The following is a 19785-nucleotide window of genomic DNA, read 5'->3' as shown; positions in this document are numbered from 1 at the left end:
TTTCAGTCCGTGCAACCCCAGAAAGGCAAGCCTGCTCACCACCTCTGGCCGATGATGACCCAGTGACGGCTGGTGCCAGATCTGCACTGAGCCCGAGCCCTGATCATCAGCCAGGTAAGCAGTCTGTGGAGGAAAAAGAATCTGTGGCAGTCACAAGATGGCAATCCAGGTAGCAGTTCCACATGGAGAGATAATGGTGGCACCACCAAGGTGCATGCCCAGTGAAAAGTGCACTGCCCGGAGCCCAAGAAATCTGGCTGGGCCACAATGCTTGCAGCAATGCAAGGCAAGGGAATGAAGAATGGAAAAGGGGAGGGAGGAGGGGCACAATCCACAGCCCCATGACTTTTGGGAATCCCCTACTTGGAAAAAGGGCTGTTTCTTTCACAACTGGTGGGCTCTTGCTGGAGCTGTACAGAGGTGGCATCAACCCAGGCTTGGTTATTTTTTGAGGGGAATGAATTCCTGGTGGTGCAAGGGAACAGTCAGATCCTTTTCTCCAACCAGTTTCCACCCTCCCCAAATTCCATGTGGCTGCAGCAAAGCAGGAGGGGAATCCTTTTGCTGAGGAACGCAAGTGATAGGAAATTAACCAAATAGCGTCACTTGAATTCCAAATGTCATATTGCACTTCCATCCAACTCCAAGCAACTCTGTTTAGCCTGCACTAGCATGCTCCAAAAGAACCAGCAGAGACAAGCCTTAAGTTGCAATTGTAACATCAAGTAGTTACCAATTTTTTGAGCTACTGGGGGAAAAATGTGGTATGCTTCAAGTAGAAGTGGCTAGCTTTGTTGTAAGTGTTGAGGCCACACTGAAATGAATACATGAAATGTGTTTTTTGTATCACAGGTCTAGCAGCTTGTAGCATTCAGATTTTTTTAAAAAGTCATTATAAATAGTCTATTTTAATTACCTTTCAGAAACAGAAAAGTAAAAGGTTTTCTTTTCAAAAATATAATAGTAATCCATTGGCTGGTTAGCTCAGTGGTTTAGCTTTCTGGCAAAGAGTGGGAGTTCGATTCCCTACTATGGCTCCTATGAGTACAGCCAGCCTGCGAGGCCTTGGGCAAGCTGCACAATCTCAGGGTGGGCACCCCCCAGAGGAAGGGAATGGTAAAAACACTTTTGTATATTCTCTACCTGGAAACCCCTGGAAATGGGCACCATAAATCAAAACTGACTTGATGGCATATGATTATTGTAACAGTGATGGTGGGAATTCTTAGAATTTTACTTATATGACGATAGTTTCAAGTCTCTATCAAATCACTTTTGAAGCTCTTAAGATGAGAGCAAGTCTAAGAATAGAGGTCTTAGAACAGCATCTAGTGTGGCTGAGATGGCCAATTCAAGAGTGAGAATCCCTTCCACACTGAAGGTAAACACAATCTGTCCCCTGTCCAGCTCCCTGATTTTGCTGGTTTCGGGACTGCCTCTTTGCCTCAGCCTGCTGGACAAGGGTGTAATCATATTGGGAGAGGCCATGCTGCACTCCAGGCTGAATGCTCAGATGTCAAAGTTTCCCAGCTGTTGAGGTCCATTCCTAAGACCTTCAGATCCCACTTGCAGATCTCCTTGTATCACAGCTGTGGTCTCCCTCTGGGGTGCTTTCCATGCACTAATTCTCCATACAGGAGATCTTTTGGAATCCGACTATCAGCCATTCTCATGACATGCCCAAGCCAACATAGACGTTCAATGTTCCATGCTATTTTTCAGTTAAGTATGAGTGCTACTCAGCTTTCAATCATTTTTATTTTCTCTTCTGTCCCAGAATGATAGAAGAGCACCTGGATTGCACAATGGGTTGCAATGGTATTAATCTGTATGTCTGATTGATCTGAAACATTTGTAACTGATTAAACCAAGCTCCTCAAACTTAGTGCAGGCTTACTTGCTACCCAGGTGACAGTCAGGAAATGTTATCATCGCCCCTACCCATCAACTTTGGTGAAGAGAAAGTCAACAATGACAGCCCCTAAGCTAGTAAAGTTACTACTACTGTATGAATCACCATATGTGGATTGTAAAAAACATATGACTGTTTCTTGCAATAGGCTCGAAACACTTATTTTAAATGTTACACAATTGTATTTTAATATATAATCCTAGGTGAGAAAAAATACAGTCTAAAAAGAATAATAATATCATTCCAGAGCTCCTTACATTGCATATTGTATCCTTAGAAATTAAATATAACAATGTTTACAGCACTAATAGTAAGAGCCTAAATGCAGCCTTTTCCATCTTGATTAATATATCATAAATAGGGATGTAAGCCTTCATTCCCTTTGTAGTCACCAGTAAAAGCAAAGCAAATTCAAATGTTTTCTCCTCATTGGCTCAAATGAGTACTTTGTATACTCATTTTAGCATGTTTTAGCATTTTTCTCTGAAAATTTTACAGACTTTTTAAAAAGTGCACTTGCACAGACACAAAATGTATGCTTTTAAATGCAAAATGCGTGTTCTTTAAAAGGGAAACACAATTTTGTTCCTCAGTGTTGTCACCAATGAAAACAAATCCTGGTCTTTTAGCTGTTGCATAGGAATAAAAAACTTGCCACAGTTGCTCATTCTTTCCAAATTATTTTTCTTTGCTGAGAAAGACCATTTGTGAGTATTCAGTAGATCTTTAATAACTACATAGTAATTTAGCACTACAGAGTAGGGATGTGAATTCTTTAGATTTCAGTAGAGGCTGGAGCCCTGTTCAGGCATCAATATGAAGGAATGCTCACCATGTTCTGGCCTCCTCCATTTCTGTTTGCATTGCTCTGAACACATACATGTGAAGGCTCTCTATATGTATTGGAACCCTGGAAAATCAGGGTTCGAATTCACATGGCAAGTCCAAATGGATAGCGGATGCTTTCCTGTTCAGATTTACCAGTATCCAGCCAAGGTGACTGAAATGATAGTAAAATAGGAAGGGCTAGAAGGCATCACCTGACTGCGTAATTGTTGTTGTTTAGTCATGTCTGACTCTTTGTGACCCCATGGACCAGAGCATGCCAGGCCCTCCTGTCTTCCACTGCCTCCCGGAATTGGGTCAAATTCATGTTGGTGGCTTCGATGATATTGTCCAACCATCTCATCCTCGGTCGTCCCCTTCTCCTCTTGCCATCACACTTTCCCAACATCAGGGTCTTTTCAAGGGAGTCTTCTCTTCTCATGAGATGGCCAAAGTATTGAAGCCTCAGCTTCAGGATCTGTCCTTTCAGTGAGCACTCCAGGGAGTCTTCTCTAGACTCTTCTGCATAATTACTGTTCCTTAATATTAACACCTCTGAACAGCTAGGATGTTTCAGCATGATGAAACAGCCTATCTAGAATTCCTCAGCTCTTTAAGAGCTTTGACCTCTAGTGCAAGATAAACACATGAAATACAGTTTTTTTATTTGGTTTACTGCAATTGACACAAAAATGTCTGAGTAATGCTGGTGTTTTTTTCCTGTTCTAAAGTTAAGCATGCACATATATCACAAGCAGAAAAAGACAGTCTGAATGCTCACAAGAACGTGAACACCTAGCCAGTGCTATCATTTTACTAGTCTGTGCAACAAACTTCCTCAGATCCTGAGATGAAACTGTTTTCTGGAGTGAACATGGGCATTTTTGTTTCTGATGAGCCATTAGAGCATTAATATATTTCCGATCAAGTACATTTTTTCTTCATCACCAAAAGGCTAAATCAAGAATTCAATTAAAAACATATATCCGAGGGGGGGGGGTGTTAAACTTTGACACCATTTGATATTCTTTACAGTCCTATTCATGTTTTCGGAGTGTTCTTTTTCATTCTTTTCAAAGGCAGCTTTATCATTAAAACAAGTACTATCAACAAAAGCTTTCTGAAGCAGTTGAGAAAGATTATTTCCAGTCCTTTTTGCTAGGGAAAATGATAACCCAGCTCTCACTCTTTTTCAAACATTGCCTTAGTAAGAAGCACAATAGATTTTGAACAATGTTAGTGGAACTACACGGCTTCCTTCCATAGCTTATTTTATTACTGCATGAAGTGTGATTGTACATGGGCTTCAGTAAAATCTCAAGGAAGTGGTTCAGTACAATAATGCTATTCACAGGCTCTTCTTTCTTTTATTTAATTTACATTTGAATGTACTGAACTTCATACTTTGCCACACATCAGTATTCACTGGAGTACATAATTTTGTCTATAGAAGCAGTAACCTCCGTAAAACTGGAAAATTTATTTTTAAAAAATATACACAAGCTATCTTTTTTCATATGTAGAGAAATCATTTTCTACCCATCCCACACACATATTTCTGACCTTGTCTTTGCAACTAAATCTTCAGTTATTCACTCAGTGTATAATGCAGATATTTCAGAGGTGGATTTTAGAATGAATTGGTCATTTCCTGGGTTTATGGATTGGCTTTATAGTGCTCAACAGAAAATATAGAAAGTCTCACAGGGAAGGGGAGAAATTCTTCTATCAGGTGACCATCTGTTGAACACAAAGCCAAAGTCTACAGCTTTCAAATATTACTATTGTTTGAAGAAACAAATTTACATAAGGTTGGTTCACAAAGACCAGCTGTGATTTTTTTTTCCTACTGCACAATTGTATACAGGATAGAATTGCTAAATCAGCAGCAAACAGAAACCAGGGTGGGCCTCTGTGATCCACAGAGGTAATGCAGATAAGGGGTGGGAGGCAGGCAAACACAATACACATGCGAAATCTTTTGCACTGAGCTAGGAACCCATGGTTTGAGCCAGAAGTGGACGGACAAGTGTACCCAGGTTTCAAAGTCAACTCACATATCAAAATAATCTCAGTACTAGCCATTCTGAAATTTGTCACACAGCTAGAGATTTGAGGAATCATACAATCTGCTGAGACTCCAGGTGGTGCCCTGTGACCTAGCATTCTTAGCCCCTAAACACAATGATGACAAAAGGAAAAATAATATTAACTAGTGATTGGCATTTTTTATCCAAATGAAATACCCAACATTTGGAATAGGCCCTCTTAAATGCAATTTGTGTTATTTCAATGATTGCTGAAAGGCAGGTCTACACAAATGTCTCATTTTCCAAGAGAGAGAGAGATTTTCCCCTTTCATTTCTTCAATAGAAGAAATTATAGCTATGCATGTTCTACCTGGGGATAAGGAAAGGCGATTGCAGCTTTTGCCTTTACAGTATTTTTTTGCTTGTTTTCTTTCATTTTGAGGAAAGGTTGTGTGGTGAAGGTGATTGAGAGCAGCTGCAGGTGTTCCTGGAGGAGATGGACTGCCTGGATCCATTCCAGTCTGGGTTCAGGCCATGCCATGGGGTGGATATAGCAGTAGTCTCAGGAGTGAGGAAGATTGATCCCATCTCTCCAGTGCTGGCCCATCTACATTGGTTGCCTGTCTTTTCCTGACCTAAGTTCCAGGTTTTGGTTTTAACATATAAAGGCCTTAATGTTTTGGGACCTCATTACCTGTTGGAGTATCTCCCCCAAAACAACTGTTGCTCATTTCACCTCCGAGCCTTCATTTTGTGGATGGCCACTCCAGCAAAGAGGACTTCTATTAGGGGCCAGGCCTTCTCAGTGGTGGCCCCATTATTTTGGAATAGTCTCCCTCAGGAGATTGAAAAGGCCTCCTCTCTCCAGGTTTCAAGAAACTACTCAAACCCAAACATTATAAGAAGCCTTTAGGGGCATCCTCCCCCGACCCAGGTAGCTGTGTGATCTATGCTCTCAGTTGTGCTTTTGAGGGTTATCACCACCATTTAGCTTCTTTTCTTAGTTTATTTATTTGCTGGGAATTTCATTGGTTTGTTTGTTTGTTTGTTTTTTATTATGTGTTGACTTTAATGATGGGAGGGTGGGTTCTGTTGGGAAAGGTTGTGTTGTAAGACCATCCAGAGCAGTGGATTTCCACTAAGTGGGGTGATATAAAAATGCCACAAATAAATAAATAAATAAATAAATAAATAAATAAATAAATAAATAAATAAATAAATAAATAAATAAATAAATTTAGCTACTTCTTTCCTCTGTGCATTTAGGTGTGTGCAGGAGATGATTTTCCAGTTCAATTTTAAAAATCATTATGTGTACATATTCTGTTAATGAATTATAAGGATGTCATGAAATCAAATGCTACTTGTATTGAAGTCATGTCTAGAAGTAACAGTTTGTCCTTTGTTTCCAAAGAAAATGATCTCCACCATATTCAGATTCACCACTTAGGAAAAGAAGAAGAAGAGTTTGACTAGTGGTGGGCACACAGGTGATTAACTAGCCCAGTACTAGCCTGGAAAATATGAAAGTGGTGGGAGCAGGTTAACTGACCCTGAGTTTGTTAGGCTGCAAGGCATCCTCTGGACTAAATCCTTCTTTAGAAGACTCTTTATAAATCTTTTTGGTCCATGGAAGTTCCTTAAATATATTTTTTTTATTTACAGTTTTCAATGCATTTCAGCAAGATGTACCATTTGTTATATAGCCCAAAGAAATTATTAGCCTTACATTTCTTCTCAAATTGCTCCAGTTGCCAAACTCAGTTTGTCTGCTTTGAAAATTTCCCTTGTGATGTATGGTTTGATAAGGGCAGCATATAAGAGCTTAGAGGATGCAAGAAATCCAGCATCATATTTAGCTCCTCTATTAAATAATAGAACACTGATTGGCCCCTGGAGTAATATACACCCATGGATTAAGTGTCAAGATTGAAAAATTGCACTTTAAATCATCTCATAGCTATAGTGAGAAGGTTTAAGCCACAGCTCAGTCACTGTTCTCTTGAACACTATATTTAGTCACTCTGCATGGATTCAATAAACTCAGCCTAGAAATTGATGTGTAAATGATCGCTTTTCCCTCATGGGACTCATACCAAAATGTAGCAACTTTCATATAAAACAGACACCTGAAGCCCTGTTTTTAAGGAAGACATTTGATCAACCTCCATGCTTTATAGGTATACCATTAAACAGAACAGGACATTGGTTTTTCTGATGAAAGCCAGCATAATAAAAATACTGTATTATTTGCAGCAAATTCCTTTACTGGGCAAAGAAATAAATTGTTTAGCAGAGTCTCTTTGTAGCAGTCACCTGACTGAATTTATTACTAGCCTACTGTTAACTCTAGCATCATGAACTAGAAAATCATTCATGCCAACACTACACCATTCCTGCTGTTCAAAACAGATTAATAGTCCTCCATAAAACAGAAAGGTATCCTAACATATTCTATCTTGTTTCTGGGTGGCTGAACCCCCCACTGCCAAGGAACTGTTCCACAGTTGGATAACAAGGAAAATTCAAAGAGCAAAGCCAAGATCTAGAAATGAACTCCTACCAGAGAGTAATTTAAACAAGTGAGGATGATCCAAAATCAAGTAATAAGCCACAATCTAAGCAGTTGTAGTATCAACAGCAAACAGGCAGAGAGATTCCAAAAGACAAAATCAATCCATTTGTAAATATTTTAAGCATATTGTTCGTACATATTTGAGCCCTTTGAAATGACTTTGATGTGCAGAATATGTATTCATCAAAGATGAACTATTTGTACATGAGAGAGCTTGGTGGCTAGATGTGCAGCATCCATATCTGGAACTATAATCTTGATAACTTGAAATCTTGGGGATGAGTTGGTGATTGGAGGGCCTCCAAATCCATTGAAAGTAACATGGTGTTTTCTGGGGAATCGTTAACAGACGTTGGCTTTTTCAGAAATAAATTCCATTATATAATGTGTAGATAAGAACTGAGCCCATTCATCCATTTGTTCCTACTGTGATGATACCAACAAACTAAATCATAACAAAAAATCATAAGCCTGCCTCTTCATGATTAATCAATTTAGTTCAGTGTGAGCCTTCATGAATTATGGTTCATTTCCGAAGACAAATGGAGTACAATGTTGAGCCCACAGGCTTGTATACACAGCAGAGATGGGCATGAACAAGGAAAACAGTGGGTCATGATGGTTCATCATTATTCACAAATCGTGAACCATGAACCTCCACAAACTTTCTGACAAAATGAATTGTTTCATGGTTCATGCAATTTAGGAATTCTGGGAGCAGTAGAATAGCCTCTGCAGAAGTTAAAGATGCCAAACTCAAAGCAAGTCTTTGGCTGACAGTCCTCTCCACTCTCTCCAATTTTGGTGAAGATTAGATTTGGAATGTCCAAATTATAGCCTCCCAAAGCAGGTCCTCCCAGGAAAATGCTATTTAGAAAGTGTACGAATTGCCAATGCCAATACTGTAATAGTTTGGCATTTCATTTAGTTTTGAGCAGGTATGTTTCCCCGAAGTGCCCCCAAACAAACTAGAAAATGGCCCAATTCATGGGCCTTTTTGTTTTTGTTTTATTTTGTTTATTTGTTTGTTTTCTTTGTGGTTCATTTCATGCCCATCTCTAATACACAGTGTTTATGCTTATGGGTCAAGTCAACCCATTTCACTTGTACATGCCGAACTTGACTAAAATGGCTGCTTCTCTGAAAATCAAAATGACATGGTGGCCAGAGTGGCTTGATCTGTGTCTTTTCAGCAGAATACAAAAGAGCTGGCTTTTTGAGCAGGCTTTTGAGGGAAGTTTGCCCAATGAAATTAGACCTGTTACATATTAGGGAAATTTCTTTATAGTCTATCCTTGAAACATTAATTTTGTTCACCATGGAACTGAGTGCCTACAACAAGATACGCTTTGGGAGACATTTATCTGACATCCTGATGACATGGCCAGCCCACTGAAGTTGTTGTTTTGGGATTGTAAAAAAGCTTGCTATCTGTGTTTGCACCAAGATGTGAATGTCAGGGATTTTATCCTGCCATTTGATATTGAGAATTCTCTGAAGACAAGTAAGATGATTGCACTTTCTTGCAAGGTGTTGATAGATAGTCCTCATCTCTACACCATAAAGTAGGAATATAGAACATCTTTCTGCATCTTCAGCTTAACAGAAAGATTGATTCAATGTATCAAAGAGATCAAAGTCTTCTAAAGGCAATGCTGGCTTTAGAGATTCATGAGTTGACTTCAGCATCAAAGAGTACACAGAAGGAAACAGTACTGCCAAGATACATGAATTTATCCACTGTAGTAAAGGCATGTTCATATACTGTACTTTCAGAACTGGTTACTCATAAGGTGAAAACAACATGGTAAAGTCCTTTTCAAAGCATTAATAATACATGTATTTGTCCAGGGAGTATGTTACAGCACCTTAAACTGCTTACTGAAATATATATCCTACTAAAATTCATGGGTCTTACATGTTAGTAAATGTGCTTTGGAAAATGATTATTACATATTGACAATGCTGCTTTCTTGGACTATAGTTTCCTGAAGTCTCCAGTCAGCATGGCCAGTGGCTCTTCCAACTGAGGGACTCTAAATGATAAAATCAAAAAATAAAAGTTCAAGCTCTGATATTAGTTTCATTCCCTACTTGTGTGACCCATAGCAGTGAAGCAAAACAGTAACTAATGACACCACGGGCGGGAGAGAAAGGCAATGCAAAGAACAAATGATTGTAAGCAACCCATATAACACAATGTTTAACAAGCACAATTCAATGTAGATAGAATGAAAAATTAATTTTAAAAATAGTTTTTTTAAAAAAGACAACTCCACGAATGTTAAGGGTGAAGTCCTGCTAAGGGAGTCCCAGAGTGGCCTCCAGTCACCCTCACAGAGATAAAGGAACTAATTTCTCAGTTAAAACTGGGCAAATCACAAGGATCTGATATAATATCCCCAGAGCTATGTATTAAAGTTTGACATGGATTGGTGGACAGCACCATTGGCTGCACTTTTTACCATGGTAAACAAAACGGGCCTATTACCAGAAGCCTGGACCAATGCAATAGTAGTTCCAATCTACAAATCAGGTGACACCCCCCAAACCCTAGAAATTATAGACCAATCAGTCTTTTATCTATCATAGGAAAACTTTATGCTAAACATCTTTTAAATAAACTGGCAGCCTGGAAAAAGCAGATGGCAATAATTGGACCAGAACAAGTGGGATTTAGGAAGGGGAAATCCACCCTTGATTACTGCTTCACCTTAGCACATCTGATAAATAAATATGCAAGGCAGGCCAAATCTAAATTACATGTAAGGTTTTTAGATCTAAGGGGAGCTTTTGACTCAGTTGATTGAGAAAATTTGTGGAACAAACTAGCCAGCCTCTCAATTGACAGAAGGCTGATATTTCTCATTAAGAGACTGTATTCTACAACCTCCTGACAAATCAAATGTTCAAACTCAGGGATCTTAACTGACCGGATATCCACCAACAGAGGGGTAAAACAGGGCTGTTTATTAGCCCCTTCCCTGTTCAACTTGTTTTTGCATGATTTAGCCCCCTTCCTATTGAAAACTGAGGGCCATCCTCCTAAAATTGGCTCTATGCAGGTCTCTACTTTAGTATGCAGACGATGCAGTTATTTTGTCTCATATCAAACTTGGTTTAAAACATCTGATGTAAAAATGCCTTGAGTTTTTAGCCAATAATAATTTACAACTCAATTATGATAAGTCTATATTAGTGGTATTCGCAAAATCATGGAAACTGCTCCAGTGGATTTTTGAGGGAAGAAAAATTGAGCAGGTTAAACACCTCAGGTACCTGGGGATTACATTCCATTTCAAACATGCCTGGGTCCTACACTGTAAAGCAGAAATACAACGGGCCAAGGGCACTACCAAGTTAATCAATAGATTCTTTTATAATACAGGAAATAGATATGTACCGCTTGCATTAAAATAGTTTAATGCAAAGATTATTCCACAGTTATGGCACACCTTCATGGATAAAGGCCTGGGATCATTCCCTAGAGCAAATCCAATCTATGTCCCTGCAGACAATCCTGGAAGTACCAACTTGTGTGCCATATGCGGCCCCCTGTTTAGATATGGGCCAAAATACGGTAGCACCTCAGGCATGGCTGAGATCAATCAAATATTGGCTGAAGATCTATTATAACTTCAAAGAGGGCAGTTTTTTACACCACATTTTCTGAGATCCAAACATCGCTAGAGAGCTTGCCAATACTGAAAAGAAGATCTCGCTAATAGGCCTGTCAGTGGAATCACTTGGCTCCCTGCCCCACAAGGAAGCATTTCAGTTGATTAGTTAGGCGTCCTTCAGTCTCGAAAGACTATGGTAACGTGCTGTGTATGGAGGACTTGGAACAACGTCTGGTAAGGCTCAGGAGGCCAATTCTAGAGTGACAATTCCTTCCACTCTGAAGACAAATCCACTCTGTCCCCTGTCCAGCTCCCTGGTTTTGCTGGTTTTGGGACTGCCTCTTTGCCTCCGCCTGCTGGACAAGGGTCTCTTCAAAATGGGAGAGGCCATGATGCACCACTTGCCTCCAGGCTGAATGCTTAGATGTCAACGTTTCCCATCTCTTGAGGTCCATTCCTAAGGCCTTCAGATTCCGCTTGCAGATGTCCTTGTATCGCAGCTGTGGTCCCCCTCTGAGGCGATTTCCCTGCACTAAATCTCCCTACAGGAGATCCTTTGGAATCCAACCATCAGCCATTCTCACGACATGCCCAAGCCAACGTAGACGTTGCTGTTTCAGTAATGTATATATGCTAAAAATTCCAGCTCATTCTAGGACTACTCTATTTGGAACGTTGTCCTGCCAAGTGATACCAAAAATGCATCAGAGGCAACGCAAATGGAACGTGTTCAGCTTCCTCTCCTGCGGTGCACAAAGGGTCCAGGACTCACTGCAGTACAGGAGTGTGCTCAGGACACCGGCTCTATAGACCTGGATCTTGGTAAAAGTCATCAGCTTCTTATTGAGCCATACTCTGTGAGTCTAGAGAACATGGTAGCTGCTTGACATCTAGAGAGAGTATGTCAGAGATGATTGAGCCAAGGTACACAAAGTCATGAACAACCTCCAGTTCTAGTGTGGAGATGGTAATGGACGGAGATGAGTCCACGCCCTGGCCCATGACTTGTGTTTTCTTCAGGCTGATTGTTAGTCCAAAGTCTTGGCAGGCCTTGATAAAACGATTCATGAGTTGTTGGAGGTCTTAAGCAGAGTGGGCAATAATGGCTGCATCATCGGCGAAGAGGAAGTCCCGCATGCATTTCAGTTGATTAAATGCAAGATATGAGATATAAAATTCCAGGATCTCCTAAGTGCAGCAAACAAGACCTGTTTCCCCCTAAGCCACCTGATTCCTGTTAGGCAGGCCCAAAGGGCCCTGTACTATCATCTGTTACACTTGTCTCAAAAATGCAGAGCCTATTCCCTGGCCAGATTTAATGTAATGCTCTTAGCAGTATTATCTGGCAGGTTTCAGGGTATTTTATTTATTTATTTATTAGATTTCTATTCTGCCCTTTTAGACAAAGTCTATTCCTTACAATGAGATGAACTGCTTTTGTGAACTGGGAGGAATTGAGTCACTGGTACACATGTGTTTATACTGCCCTCACTATTTTATTTATTTTCGGCATTTATCCCATCCATCTAGATTCAGCAAATCTACTCTGGGTGGCTTACAGTCCGAATAAAAACAAGAATTAAAACAAACAATACCAAACAGCTTAGAGATAAACAAAGTCCAAGATGGTAAGACACAAGGAACTAAGAAATGGAAGGGGGGAACGCCTGCCTGAAGAGCCAAGTCTTCCGCTTGTTCTTAAAAATTCTGAACCCCACACTCAATATCTGAGCTCAGTATTGCTTAAGGTAAGAGGGTGGTCAGATATAGACAGAATGAGTTTTCTGTTAAACGACAGGGTGGAAGACGGGGTGGATAGTAGCATGCTTCTTTGCACACATAGTGAACATGCCAAAAATAGCAGTTTGAACCAGCAATCCCTCCTTGACCCAGGTTTAAGGATCTTCTGATGTTATCACTGGGTTAATTACAACAATAAAATTTATTATTATTATTATTATTATTATTATTATTATTATTATTATTATTATTATTATTATTATTATTATTATTATTATTATTATTATAAGGTACATAGGATAGGGTGGAGAGCGTGTCTTGCAGCATAAATAGTAAAACTACGTTGAATCTGAACAAACTTTGATATTGTTCCAGAAAGTTGCAAAAAAGATTTATTGAATGTAGTTTTTTACTAGATGTTTTGTATATGCCAATGACTGATTGATGGATTCATTGATTGATTGATTGATTGATTGATTGATTACTCCCATTGGGTAGACCAGAAGCCTTGAGATTAGCACAGAGCATCTTCAACCCAATATTCTAATCATTTTGTTGAACCAATTTTTGAATAAGCCTTAGAAGCTCCTGCCCCCTTGGTTTCTGGCTATAACAGTAGAATGCAACTCATCCGACCCAGCCTTTACAGAAGGCCTTCAATATGGCTCTCTGCATAATTTATGAGATCTCAGAAGTTATACACTATATTGATTCTTTTAATGATGTGTGACATATCTTTCTCTTATCCTCATTAACAACTGGATACCCTGTGTGGTGCAGTGGGTAGAACGATGGATTAGGATTCAGGAGGCCTGGGTTTGAATCAACTATGGAAACTCACTGGCTGTATGGAACAGGAAAAGCCACTCTTGAATACCTCACTGACCTTGAAAGCCCTATTACGGTCAGTACAATTTGGTTCCAACTTGACAGCACATAACAACATTAACAACTATCAGAATACTCTTTAAAACTTATAAAACAATCATATGCATCCTAAGGAAAAAAAAAAACAATTGGATAGAGGAATTATCTATTGTGGCCATTTTTGGATATACTAATCTTCCATGTCTACACATTTTCTACTCTCTATTGCCATGAAGAAACTGCAGTGCAGTAAACATGAATTGCAGAGAACTGATTATGTCTTTATCCAGCTATCACTATAACCAAGTATTGCTTTTTCTTTTGCATGAGTGCAAACTAGATACAGTACTTGTAGTACTGAAGAGATATTTCCTTAGCTTCTTGAATGGAACCAATGATACTAGAGCATCTATTATGGAATCAATGATAATTCCTTGTAGGTAGTTTCAGATGGGTGATTGTAACCAGTCTTGGATCATACAGTTAATGGCTTGTAGTTAAACTGCCAAAACAGATGGCATCAGATATCTCTAAGGAGAACTAGAACAATTCAGTGAGCATCATCTTTCTTAAACTGGCACCGGCTTATTTTTAAAGACAATTTTTAGCAATCACTAAAAAATGCTAACAACTAATACATTTTATCCAGTTCAGTTCAGTCCTACTTACTACTAATTTTATTTTCAATCCCAAGAATATATAGGTACATGTGATCATTATACTTATTTAAGGCTTATTGCCTCTGTAGGTCTTTGAATATAATTCAGTATGCTATCTTATTTAGTTTGCATACATCTTTACTGCTAAATGTTTTAATTCAGCATGATATTATAAGACTGCATTATCCCCTTTGGAAACCATTTCACACAGATAGTGAGTAGAGACACAATTTATTCATATTTCAAGAACAATCTAACAAGAGCTCCCATATTATAAGAAATAGAAGTGCTCTTTTTTCTCCATAATTTGTGAACAATTCTTTCCCTGATGTATAAATTCTATCTTCATTGTCTTCAGTTTCCTTATTTTACGCTAGAAATTATGCTTTGTGTTAGTCAAGTTCTGTTGTGTTTTGTTTTTAATTTAACCAAAGTCCAGCAAAGGGAAGACACTAAAACAAAACAGAAATAGTCATAATATGATAAATTAGAAGGTATTCCAAGCAAGATATTTGTCATAATTGAACCAATATCTGAAAAAATTCCACAGAGGAATTTTGAACAGTGAGTGCTTTCCAAAAATAGCATTTACTTTGAACCTAGGACAAGAATTGATTCACATCTCACTTCAAGGTGTATTTCCATAATCTATTTTTATCATTCTACACATGGGGTTAAGTCCCAGGGTTTTCTAATTATGAAGGACTACAGCATCATCTGCCACCACCTTCAGGCTTCTCTGCTCTCTCTGTGCTTAGCTGAAATCTTTATAGTAACTGGGAAAGTAGTGGATTTTCCTGAGAATAATATATTGTTAAAAGTTGTGCCTTTTACAACGCAGGCAGCCATTGAGTGCATTTGGACTCAAATGGGCAGCTTAGACCCATTATCTTTACAAAATGTTATCTTATTTTTGACATGTACTGATCCAGTTGCCAGCACTTTTGAGCTTTCCTGATGTAGAACTAGCTGATTTGGCTGGCTGGCTGGTTGTGCGGAGTGTTGCAATGAGCTTTTGCACTTCACCACTATACCAGTACATAGAAATTAAAACCCTATTCCTAAACAAAGAAATATTTCCTTTCTCTGTGTTGGTTCCAGGCTGAGATGGGAAATAATACAGTGGTACCTCAATTTAAGAACTTAATCTGTATTGGGACTGCATTCTTAAATTGAAACATTCTTAAGTCGAAGCACCATTTCCCATAGGAATGCATTGAAAACCATTTAATCCGTATCTGCTGTTTTTCGTTCTTAAGTCGAGGCACTGTTCTTAAGTAGAAGCATTATTCCCATAGGAGCTAATGCTAAGCTGGTTAATCCATATCTACCACTGGGGAGGATTTTTGTAAATTTTTTTTCTTCTTTTGACCTAAGATGAACTTAGGTCAAAAAAGGGCAGGAAACGTTTTTATTTCTTCTCTTTTTTTCTTTTTTTTCTTTTGGTTTGTAAGTCGAGGCTCCGTTCTCAGGTCGAAGCAAATTTTTGTGAACAGACCCGTTCTTAACTCGAATCATTCATGTGTAGGGATGTTCTCAAGTCGAGGTACCACTGTACTGTTTTGAATTATAGCTACCAAAATGTCTCAGCCAGCACGGCCTAAAGTAATATGCTGCCATATTTTTCTGTGTATAAGACCCCCCAATGTATAAGGTGACCCCCAGTTTTGACCCTTCACAGAGGCAGAGGTGGAGGTGAAGGAGCAGCTGCACTCAGTCACCCCTCGCAGCTGCTCATTGACTGCAGCTGTGGCCGCCCAATTGCATCCTCCAGCGTCACTCGCGGGACACATCTCAAGCTCATGCCACCGCCTTGTCCCCTGCCTGAAGGGAGCCCATGAGTGATGCTGGAGGAGGCGATCAGGCAGCGGTGGCAACAGCAGTAGGAGGCGGAGGCAAAGGAGCAGCCATGCTCAGCCACCCCTTGCAGCTGCCCATTGACTGCCGCTGACTGATTGCCTCCTCCAGTACCACTTGCAGGCTCCCTTCAGGCAGGGGACAAGGTGGCAGCGTGAGCTTGAGGTGAGCCCCGCGAGTGGCACTGGAGGAGGTGATTGGCCAGCCGCAGCCACAGTTAATGGGTAGTTGCGAGGGGTAGCAGAGCACGGCTGTTCCTTTGCCTCTGCCTCTGCCTCCAGCTGCTGCTTTGGCATACTTCCGTGTATAAGACAACACTCAATTTTTGCAGTAACTATTTTAGGTAAAAAGTATAGTCTTATACAAGGAAAAATACGGTATTGATATTATAATAGTGTTGTCCATCAGAGAGTTAAGAGACATTCTTTTCCAGGATTTCTTGAAAATGATGAAGTAATGAAAGCAGCCTGAATCTTTTTGGATCTGCAGGTTCTTTATCATGTTTCAAAACAGCAATCACTCATGCTAGCTTTTGACCTCACAGAGGTCTTCATCCAATTCAGTACCACAAAGTCATGGATGGTACAGAAGAAAACAAAAAAGTTCCAAATATCATGGCCAGATGTCCCCGGTAAACTCCTTTCTAAAAAGTGAGTTTCAAAATGGAGGCTGTGAAATCACATCAGGAGTAAAGGCTTCAAATTCCATCCTTGAGAATTTTGATTGGAATGCAAGTATTCTACAGTAAATCACGTTATCAAATTAAGGAGTCAAATAACAGAGGAACTACAGCTGCAGGAGTTATAGACATATTAACATATGGTAAAATTTTAGTCAAAATTTAAACTCACAAGCCAAAAATTTCTTGGAACAGCCAGATCTGACAGATTTTGCCTCCTAGCAGATATCAGGATAAGTGAAATATCTCATTACTGCTATTTATTGTGTCTTTGAAATTCTTGTAATTTGTTTTTCAAAGGTTTGATCTTCACCTTCTTGACTGGGCAGTTGATATTACTATTACTTTTAACCCAAATTATAATTATTCCTAACCATTTTAAGTAAACAATATACAATGAGATCTTGACAATGTAAATTTAAATTGAGGGTTCAGAAAAGGACACAGAGAAAACTGCTGTAGTGCAGGCTTGTATCAGAACATAACCTAACAGCAAATGCTCAGATGATTTATAAGCATCTGTGTTCATCTTTCAAATGGGAAGAAACAGTGAGAGAAAACACCTGTTTTCTGTGCCCCCTTCTAGATTTCACTGGTGCAGATAAATATCATTTACAGGGCTTACTCTCATCCCCAAACCCTCTCCCTTGAGAAACCCATGGCAACCTCAATAAGGAGACACTGAGATCTCTGTCCCCACTACCCTTGATGCAGACTGCCTTTAAGTTTCATTTCTCAAGAAATCACTCCAGGATGCCTGAGAAGAAGATTTCATGATCACTTCTTCCTCTAGCAGACAGAAGCCTGGCCTTTTAGTTTCTAGTTTATAGAAGTAAATGGAGATCCACACATTAGGAATTATTATTACAGATATTCGGAACTATCAAATTCAGATACATTTAGAACTATCCCAATATGGCATTATTTGGTGAACTCCAAATATTTCAGTAGTACTGGATACACAATCCTACTGAAAACATGAAATTCATTTCACCAAGAAATGACTGTACTTTTCTCCTTAATAATTGATGAGTGCCAGTGATGGTGCTCTATGTTTATCTCATAAATTTCATAATCTGCCCTTCTTCAAATATTGAATATGAGACAACAGTAGAATCATGTTGTAGAGAAGCTGCATCAGATGTCCATTCCAGGTCCTGGAAAAGATACTTTTTTCTCTATAGCTCTTAGAATCCCATGCTAGTATCAGGGATTTTGGAAAACGGGGTCCAAACATCCACTTTTCCAAGATTTGGGGGCTTTCATCTGCAAATTGCACCAGGCCTGCCAGATTAATGCCTGGTAAAATGGAGTCCTGCTGTATACCATCTTTTCCAAAATCCGCATGAAGTTAGTTACAAATAACAAATTGCTCAGGATTAACTCATTCCCCCAAAAACAAAAGTCAAACTAAGTTACACTTCAACTGTACCTTATCAAAATATAACTTCACTCCTTGTACAGTGTAACTGGAATTTTTAAAGCAATCGTTTCTTTGTTTCAGAGTTGCAGCCTCACTAAATGGTGAAGGAAAAATATTATTTCATTTAAACGTGGACTCATTTTGTGCCAAATAATGCTGTGTTCAGATTTTTTTAAAGACACAAAATGTAACTTTTAAACTCATGCACTGCAGGGTATATGCCTAAAAGGGGAAGAAGTTCATATTCCACCACTCTGTTGCAGCTCCACCACAGAGAGAATGGAAAAATCAGAGCTAATTTTACATTTTTATTCTACTCCTGTCCTGAGATGTGGGGGCAATTAAGAACTGAATCCATCTGGCTCTCTGAAGTAGGCAGACATAAAACCTAGATCCATTAGGTCATTTCAGATACAGTCATACTGAGCTTTACTACATGGGCAAATTCAGTACATGTGAATTTTTAAAGTTATGTTTCCTGTTGTTAATGAAGATCAGAATTATTTTAAATGTCACTAATTAATTGATTTTTTTGAAAAAATCAATCTGCTGAAAAACAATATGTGCTATAATTTTTTATGGTTTTTTTACTAAATTTCTCATAAGGCGAATGACAAGGGATCAGTCTGGTAATGTGATTACCTAAGATTGGGGGGAGGGATGAATAAATTGTCTGCATACAAACATGTTCAGATGTTTAAAATGTACTATGAGGCATGTCATATAATTTGTATATCCTCCATTTTTTCAGTACAGTTTCATATAATACTTTTTAAAATCCCAGAGCCAAGAACAAAATTAAGTTTTTATCTAAATCTCATTGTAATGGTGCTCACACTCACCACTTTAACATCACTCAAAAGATGTCACCAGAGCCAATTCCCACTGTTCTCATTTTGTCCATGCTGCAGCCATTTAAGCACATGTGCATGCATGATACCAGTTGTCTGAGCAGCAAAAATCCCAATGTGCACAGGGGCATGAGAAAAGCATATTGATATCAGTCTGCTAGAAATTTGGGCACGTGATTCAGTTTCTACATGTAGATGTCAATTTTATTTAAAGATGGGTAGTACCTCACAATGGGAGGAGGGCTGGAGGAATCCCTGAGGTTCTTCCAGGTTGTATGATCCATATCAATACTCAAGCAGTTTTTGAAGAGGTAGCCATGTTAGTCTTTGCAAGCATATCAGGTAAAATCCAAAGAAACAAAACAATACAAAAAAAATCCACAAAAACATGTGGCACCTTAAAGACTAACCATTATATATTAATGTAAGCTTTTGTGGATACGGCCACTTCATCAAGCATTAAGATAGAATGGAATGGAATATATATGAAATATCAGTTTCACATTCTAAATGTTCATTTGTTACATTCAGTGATTAGGCCTATATTTGTTTTACAGTCCTGTTTAGACGTGGGAACAAAAAAAGAGGAATTGTTATATTCGTCAGAAATCACTGGTTCATGTGATATTCATCACTTTGTATTAGTCAGTTCCGGAAGCCATGACAAATACGAAGCGATGAATATTTACCTTTTTTTTAATTCCTCCCTTCGCTGGACCCAAAGAGGAAGCTAGGGTGCCGGAACAG

Source organism: Pogona vitticeps, chromosome 3 (genome assembly GCF_051106095.1).
Source record: "Pogona vitticeps strain Pit_001003342236 chromosome 3, PviZW2.1, whole genome shotgun sequence".
In the NCBI taxonomy this organism is placed as follows: Eukaryota; Metazoa; Chordata; class Lepidosauria; order Squamata; family Agamidae; genus Pogona; species Pogona vitticeps.
This window is presented reverse-complemented; position numbering follows the sequence as displayed.